This window comes from Lagenorhynchus albirostris, chromosome 1, assembly GCF_949774975.1.
Source record: "Lagenorhynchus albirostris chromosome 1, mLagAlb1.1, whole genome shotgun sequence".
In the NCBI taxonomy this organism is placed as follows: Eukaryota; Metazoa; Chordata; class Mammalia; order Artiodactyla; family Delphinidae; genus Lagenorhynchus; species Lagenorhynchus albirostris.
This window is the reverse complement of record NC_083095.1, coordinates 17,787,230-17,796,672: the sequence shown is the minus strand read 5'-3', so window position 1 is coordinate 17,796,672 and position 9,443 is coordinate 17,787,230.

Here is a 9,443-nt window from a genome sequence, read left to right as displayed (position 1 = left end):
AATCTTAAAATAGGAGATATATTTTGTGATTCTTTGATTCTGTCCTATTCCAGGTCATCATATTATAGCATGGCAATCAAGTGTGTTGACACTGGAATATATATATATATATATATATATGTATAACTGAGTTAATGTGCTGTATACCTGAAATGAACATGACATTGTAAATCAACTATAAATTTTTTAAAAAAAGAATGCGTAGTTTCAAATCTTGGCTCTGCTGCTTACTAGCTATAGATTCTTGGGTAAATTATGTAACCCTCTGTGTCTCAGTTTCCTCTGCAAAATAATGATTCCAGTCTCACAGGGTAGTTCACATGAGGAGGGAATGAGTTAATACATTTAAAAAGCATAGAATGAAGCAGATACACAGAAAGCATTATATAAATGTTTGATAAAAAGTATAAAGAATTGGGCTTCCTTGGTGGCGCAGTGGTTGCGAGTCCGCCTGCCGATACAGGGGACACAGGTTCGTTCCCCGGTCCGGGAAGATCCCACATGCCGCGGAGCGGCTGGGCCCGTGAGCCATGGCCATTGAGCCTGCGCGCCCGGAGCCTGTGCTCCGCAACGGGAGAGGCCACAGCAGTGAGAGGTCCGCGTACTGCAAAAAAAAAAAAAAATATATATATATATATATATATATACATATACATATATATATATATAAAGAATTATTTTCAAACTACTCCTATATATAAGGTCCAAACCATCTGCAAATATTTTGACTTCTCATTTTCGCCATTAAACAGTCTGTGGTAGTTCTTGGTGTTTTATACCTATATTGATTGAAGTCATTTTCATCTTTCTCACTCACAGATAAGTCTATTCTGTTATTTACTTCTCCTCATGCTGAGTTTTATTCTACTGTCCACCTGTATCTCTGCTTTTATTTTCTGTAAAAATTGTACAGAATTGCTTCTGATGATCTTTCCCTTTTTATTTTAAGTTTATTATACTTAGTAAAATAATCTGATGACTTTATTATGTCTCCTAGTATAGTCAGTCTGAGCATTTCCAAACTGAAATGGAATATTTCAGTATAAATTACTTTATTGTTATTCTTCTATGTAACACTTAAGGCTTTAGATTGACTTTTAAGAAAAAAAAATGTGTTATATGTGAGTTTTACTTCAGGATAAGAAACAAAAAAATAAAAAAATATATTGTTATAAAAAAGGTTTTTCAATTTGGTTGAGAAGTATTGGGTGAGAATATGAAGAAACATCAAGACACCTCTTCCCTGAGCTGCTGGACTTTTAGAATCACGTTTGTAGATAATATTGAGAGATGACAAAGCTCTTCTCAGAATCAAGTGACTGCCCTACAACCATGCATCTCATACTACTAAAGGAAGAAACAAGAAATCAAGTTTCTTTACTGCTCATAAACTCCATAAAACTATAGTTGACCGTAATTATCATATTAAGTTTCAATAATGTATATACACTGAAAGAAAATGCAGAATTAAGGAAAGTAACCAAGAAATAAATCTTTGTCTTAAATTATTTCTTACCCTCTTACATTTTAAGGTGAAACATATGGCTTCTTCAACTTTTCTGATGACTCCCTTTGACTTGTGAAAAATATCAGAGCACTTTATCTTAGTTAATTCTACTCTCTGCTTTGAGTCCTACCTTAGGGACCTTAAGACTTTACACACCTTAAATAATAACTGGAATCATGAATCATTTTTATTTCCAAGTCAATAAAGACCCATTTATGTTATGTGTTGAGGGAAAAACAAATTCCCCAACCCAAACTCCAAATCACTGTCTTCAGGATTAAACAGTCTCTAGTATTATTTCCTTTGCTGCTTCAACAGAAAGAACATGGGGCCAAAAGCAGTTTAATAAGGCTTGAATGCAATTATAAATTATTTTTAGAACCAATTTTATCCTCCTGAGTTTTAATAATAAAATGAGCCTTATTCCTGAAAAATATTATCAGAATTGTGGTCTAGAAATAATGTGCAGTGACTAGCCTAAGTAATATTTGAGTTATGGAATATTAACTTACTGAATGACTGCTTGCTTATTACAAATTTGGTTGGACATTTGGCAGTGCCGATTCTGGTACGTTCTCTCTGTTCATTATCTTGTAGGCACATTGCCTACTAAAAGGGTCATAAGAGCAATGTGCTATAACTTGTGCTTTCTTGCAGCTGCAGGTCTACCTTATTTGTACTTTGGCACTCAAAAGATTATAATAAATGAAGTGCTGTTTTCAAAGTTTCAGACACATCGATTTTTCCCCCTGTTTGGCAAAGGTGGATTTAATTTGACTTTCACGAGTGCAAAGTCCGTCTCTTTAGAAGTTGGTCAAACTATTAATTGTATGGCAGGGACAACTGAGTACAGTAAACCTTTTCACAAAGCCAGACAGCTTAACCTAATTAAAGGGTTGTTTTGACAGGTGGTTTAAAGTAGGATGAATACTATCAAGAACATTTCAAGAAATGAGGTTGATGAATGCCTAGTGTGTGCCTGCAGGTGAAAATGTGTTTTGGAAGGGTGTGATGACAGGCCTATGTTCAAAACGAATACCTCAAGATTCATCTGTGTATTTATTCGTTTGGCAATTTATTTCTCTTATATAGATATTTTAAGGAGATGGATAACATCAAATCCACATGAATATCAAAAGATATCGAGAACTGATAAGGACTTTTAAAATAACTTGCAAAATAACTTGCTTGCCTCTCAGCAGAATTAAAGTATTCCTTTAAGAAATTGGAGGTGAGTTAAGACATAAATTTAAACTTTGAATTGAGATTTTTCTGAATATTAGTAAAATTTCTTATGCCTGGTTTCTACATGGAGTTTCTGAATCTTAAGATTTGACACACTATAGAGGTATTGCAGTAGCCTGTCCTATGATGATCTGACCAGTTAAACACACTTTTCCACAGCTTTTTGTGTTCTTTCATGCAGCTTTCAATAATGAGAAATAAATTGATGGATCTCCAAGTCTGTGTCTCAGTAATGTGCTCTCAAGAGAAGAGTCTGTAGGATTTGTTCTGACATGGTATTATGTGGTCTTCTACTCCATATAACAAGCACTAGTGCTCAGAATGTAGAATCTTCTTGACACATTTCCATTTTCCACCCTCTGTTTCTTCTCCTCATCTCTTCAGCAGAAAATGTAGTTAAGGTGGTACAAAGTTCTGTGTCCCAGAAAGTTAAATGTTACCAAATCAATATGGATGCTCAATAGTCATTTAATAATCTTGTGATAGCATTATCTAAAAAGTGATGATTTCTTTAGCGTAAACTTAAAACATGGATGGTGTCAAGAGTTTCAGAAGGACCTGCCTTAGACAGCATAGCTCTCATCAAACTGCTTCTGCATCTCTCTGATACTGGATAATAACCTCTTAAAATTAATTTATGAGAATTTCTATTTTTATTTTTTCTGTATTTATAAAATTTTAAAAACTCAAACTATCAATAGCTGAAGTGGCATTATTGTTGATGACAAGAACAATAATAAAACTGAGGACAAGTAACTTGCTCAAAGTTACATACCATAAATTAATCTGAAAATTAATCCCTAAAGCTGAAGTTCATTCCAAGTCCTTCAAATTTGAGGCATATTCTCTTAACCACTTGATTGTCCAAATATTTACTCTGAAATTTTACACTGTTCAAATTTAATTTAAAAATTTAAAATAATATCAAAATGTAACATTTTCCCATTCATTCTTTAGGCTAATATGGAGCTAGCCTAAATTCTAACACATAGCTTCTACATAGTTTATCATTATAAGGACAAAGAAATAAGATGAAAACTTTTGTGTATATGTTGAACTAATATACACAAAAACTAATGTTAGAACCATAAAGAGTTTTTTACTGATTTTAAGGTAACTATTGATAGAACTAGGGGAAAAAAAACTGACCTACGTTTTGACATGACTCTTTTTTTGGGGAAAGGTGTCACCTGAGAAAAGGTAGAAAATTCACGCTTCTGTCATCATATCAACATGAGCATTGACTCATGATCTGGGCTCCAATCACAACAAGACCCTGAGCTATTACACTTTGGATACTGGTTTGTACTGCTTACCTACAACAAATCTACCCTGTACACTAAGCAAGATGTTACTAACAGGAAAGGAGTTTTATAAACCACATAAAATAAAGGGCAAGAAGTAGAAGCAAAACTGGGAGTTCTGCATGCATTCTAAAAGTTATAGATCCAGTGAAGAAAGAAAAATTGTTGAGGGCTAAGATGATCAAAAGGAAGAATTCTTGATAGCAGGTATCTTAGAAATTATATTTTAAAATTAAGTTTAACAGCTAGGAATATTAGAAAGTGAGGTATTAGAAGTAAGAGGTAATAGACAACTTCAGGAGAGTCCAGCTTGCTTGGATCCAAAATTTAGAATGGTGTTATGTCCAAGATCTTCTCTCTAAATGTGTTTAAAGAGTACACACACCCTATTGGACAGAGAACAGGAACAAAGTCAATATCGTTTTCAGTCCATGGACGTTGTGTGGAAATTGTCCTTTATTAGATTAAACGATGCAGTCAGGAGAAGAAGTGAAAGCACGTACACACACACACACTCACTAGACCCTTATCAGATAAATGATTTGCTAGTGTTTTCTCCACTCTATTTTTCATTCTCTTAATAGTGTCCTTTGATACACAAAAGTTTTAAATTTGGATAAAGTCCAATTATCTTTTTTTTCCTTTTGTTTCAGTTATCTTCCATTGTTTTACACAACCCACACATCAAGTCACTTAATAAATGTTTTTAAAAATGGAATTTGCATGAACTTCCCCCCAAAACAAATGAGATTTAATACGGAAACCATGGAAATACAGGTCAACAATTTCTCATTGCCATTTGCAAATTCCAAAAAGTTATTGAGATAAAAAATTTTTGTAACTCAGTTGAGAGTTAAATCTGTCTTAAATGGTCATGAAGTTAGGTTTGGTCTTTGTTTACACCACTGAGTGGGAATATTTGTCTATTTTGCTGCAGAAATATTAATGTGTTTCGTTATGAGTTGCTACTTCAGATCTCACTGAATCTAATAATTGAAATATGTACTGAATCACTTTTCTAAAATCCAAAATATTCTGAACTTTGAAGGTATCTTGTCCCAGGAGATTCTGAAAGGCTTGTGAATCTGCAGTGACTATAGCAATTAACAATGGTGTAATACCATTTTAGTTTCTAAAGGGCTTTCCTGTATATTATCTCACTTAAGCATCACCAAAATTTTTGTAGAGGGTTTCATTCCTATCTTACAAGTAAAAACACTAAGTCTCAAAGAAGTTAAACGACTTTCCCAAAGGTGTTAAGGTGTAAGAACTGAAAGACTGGATTCCAGGTCTTCTGACTCCAAATCCCAGTGGATAGCATGTATTCTGTTGGCCAGCACATTGGAGGAGATCTATTAAATGAGTTGACCCCCCCATGCAAGATAATTCCCTTCAAAAAAACAAAATAGTAGATGTTGATTATATGAAATAGTCTGAAAGTGGAGTGGAAAAAAAGTGTAAAAGTAAGAAGATGTATTTTCAGGAAAATGGAAACAGAAAAGTGTACTATAGCTCATACTTATACAATTCCAAACCCTCAGAGACATATTATGGGGACTGTACTGTTATTATCCCCACTTTACAGGTAAAGAAACTGAGGCACAGTTATGTACTAACTTGTCCGTTATTATCTAGCTTAAGTAAATAGCAGAGTTGGGTTCCGGAGTTAGTGCTGTTATCACTATTCCATACAATGTCACACTGTTGATATCATGAGAGAAGTTTTAAGGCAAAAACATCAAGCAGAATAAGTATTTTTTTAATTAGTGATGGCTGTAATTCACAATGACAACGAAGTAACTTCAATGAAGAAATTGAATATTGAATATTGAATATGAAATTGAATATTGAATATGGCCACAAGGCAAAGTAATTGGAAAAGTAAGATGAACTTGACAATGTATGTTAAAAGTCAATTATATAAATTGACAGTAATGTATTAATTTATCTTTAACAGATATTATAATTAATTATATGGATTAATTAAATATATTTGTATGTAAAACTATGTTTTCTTTATACAAAGGCTATAGTTTCCTTTCAAATGCCTATGGAATATTTCAAAATTTGATCTATGTGACTCAAGGAAAATATCAGAGTCCCTGAAGTACATGTTTTAGAGGCTATGTTATTTGACTGCAATAGAAGAGGACTTTAAATTAATAACGTTAATCATGCTCCTGCTACCCTATTGAAAGAAATCAGTAAAAATTCCCCAATACCTAGTAATTTATTTATTTATTTAAATCTTTATTGGAGTATAATTGCTTTACAATGGTGTGTTAGTTTCTGCTTTATAACAAAGCGAATCAGTTATACATATACATATAAATATGTTCCCATATTTCTTCCCTCTTGCGTCTCCCTCCCTCCCACCCTCCCCATCCCACCTCTCCAGGCGGTCAAAAAGCATCAAGCTGATCTTGTGCTATGCGGCTGCTTCCTACTAGCTATCTACCTTACGTTTGGTAGTGTATATATGTCCAAGCCTCTCTCTCACTTTGTCACAGCTTACCCTTCCCCCTCCCCATATATCCAAGTCCATTCTCTAGTAGGTCTGTGTCTTTATTCCTCTCTTACCTCTAGGTTCTTCATGACAGTTTTTTTTTTCTTAAATTCCATATATATGTGTTAACATACAGTATTTGTCTTTCTCTTTCTGACTTACTACACTCTGTATGACAGACTCTAGGTCTATCCACCTCATTACAAATAGCTCAATTTCATTTCTTTTTATGGCTGAGTAATATTCCACTGTATATATGTGCCACATCTTCTTTATCCATTCATCTGATGACGGACACTTAGGTTGTTTCCATCTCCAGGCTATTGTAAATAGAGCTGCAGTGAACATTTTGGTGCATGACTCTTTTTGAATTATGGTTTTCTCAGGGTATATGCCAGTAGTGGGATTGCTGGGTCATATGGTAGTTCTATTTGTAGTTTTTTTAAGGAACCTCCATACTGTTCTCCACAGTGGCTGTACCAATTCACATTCCCACCAGCAGTGCAAGAGTGTTCCCTTTTCTCCACACCCTCTCCAGCATTTATTGTTTCTAGATTTTTTGATGATGGCCATTCTGACTGGTGTGAGATGATATCTCATTGTAGTTTTGATTTGCATTTCTCTAATGATTAATGATGTTGAACATTCTTTCATGTGTTTGTTGGCAGTCTGTATATCTTCTTTGGAGAAAATATTTAGGTCTTCTGCCCATTTTTGGATTGGGTTGTTTGTTTTTTTGTTATTGAGCTGCATGAGCTGCTTGTAAATTTTGGAGATTAATCCTTTGTCAGTTGCTTCATTTGCAAATATTTTCTCCCATTCTGAGTGTTGTCTTTTGGTCTTGTTTATGGTTTCCTTTGCTGTGCAAAAGCTTTGAAGTTTCATTAGGTCCCATTTGCTTATTTTTGTTTTTATTGCCATTTCTCTAGGAGGTGGGTCAAAAAGGATCTTGCTGTGATTTATGTCACAGAGTGTTCTGCCTATGTTTTCCTCTAAGAGTTTGATAGTTTCTGGCCTTACATTTAGGTCTTTAATCCATTTTGAGCTTATTATTGTGTATGGTGTTAGGGAGTGATCTAATCTCATACTTTTACATGTACCTGTCCAGTTTTCCCAGCGCCACTTATTGAAGAGGCTGTCCTTTCTCCACTGTACATTCCTGCCTCCTTTATCAAAGATAAGGTGACCATATGTACATGGGTTTGTCTCTTGGCTTTCTATCCTGTTCCATTGATCTATCTTTCTGTTTTTTGTGCCAGTACCATACTGTCTTGATTACTGTAGCTTTGTAGTATAATCTGAAGTCAGGGAGTCTGATTCCTCCAGCTCTGTTTTTTGTTCTCAAGATTGCTTTTGATATTCGGGGTCTTCTTTGTTTCCATACAAATTGTGAAATTCTTTGTTCTAGTTCTGTGAAAAATGCCAGTGGTAGTTTGAAAGGGATTGCATTGAATCTGTAGATTGCTTTGGGTAGTAGAGTCATTTTCACAATGTTGATTCTTCCAATCCAAGAACATGGTATATCTCTCCATCTATTTGTATCATCTTTAATTTCTTTCATCAGTGTCTTATAATTTTCTGCATACAGGTCTGTTGTCTCCTTGGGTAGGTTTATTCCTAGATATTTTATTCATTTTGTTGCAATGGTAAATGGGAGTGTTTTCTTGATTTCATTTTTAGATTTTTCATCATTAGTGTATAGGAATGCCAGATATTTCTGTGCATTAATTTTGTATCCTGCTACTTTACCAAATTCATTGATTAGATCTAGTAGTTTTCTGGTAGCATATTTAGGATTCTCTATGTATAGTACCATGTCATCTGCAAACAGTGACAGCTTTACTTCTTCTTTTCCGATTTGGATTCCTTTTATATCCTTTTCTTCTCTGATTGCTGTGGCTAAAACTTCCAAAACTATGTTGAATAAGAGTGGTGAAAGTGGGCAACCATGTCTTGTTCCTGATCTTAGTGGAAATGCTTTCAGTTTTTCACGATTGAGGATGATGCTGCTGTGTCTTTTTCATATATGGCCTTTATTATGTTGAGGAAAGTTCCCTCTATGCCTACTTTCTGGAGGGTTTTTATCATAAATGGGTGTTGAATTTTGTCAAAAGCTTTCTCTGCATCTATTGAGAGGATCATATGTTTTTTCTCCTTCAATTTGTTAATACGGTTTTTCACATTGATTGATTTGCGTATATTGAATAATCCTTGCATTCCTGGGATAAACCCCACTTGATCATGGTGTATGGTCCTTTTAATGTGTTGTTGGATTCTGTTTGCTAGTATTTTGTTGAGGATTTTTGCATCTATGTTCATCAGTGATATTGGCCTGTAGTTTTCTTTCTTTGTGACATCCTTGTCTGGTTTTGGTATCAAGGTGATGGTGGCCTCATAGAATGAGTTTGGGAGTGTTCCTCCCTCTGCTATATTTTGGAAGAGTTTGAGAAGGATAGGTGTTAGCTCTTCTCTAAATGTTTGATAGAATTCGCCTGTGAAGCCATCTGGTCCTGGGCTTTTCTTTGTTGGAAGATTTTTAATCACAGTTTCAATTTCAGTGCTTGTGATTGGTCTGTTCATATTTTCTATTTCTTCCTGATTCAGTCTTGGCATGTTGTCGATTTCTAAGAATTTGTCCATTTCTTCCAGATTGTCCATTTTATTGGCATAGAGTTGCTTGTAGTAATCTCTCATGATCTTTTGTATTTCTGCAGGGTCAGTTGTTACTTCTCCTTTTTCATTTCTAATTCTATTGATTTGAGTTTTCTCCCTTTTTTTCTTGATGAGTCTGGCTAATGGTTTATCAATTTTGTTTATCTTCTCAAAGAACCAGCTTTTAGTTTTATTGATCTTTGCTATCGTTCCCTTCATTTCTTTTTCA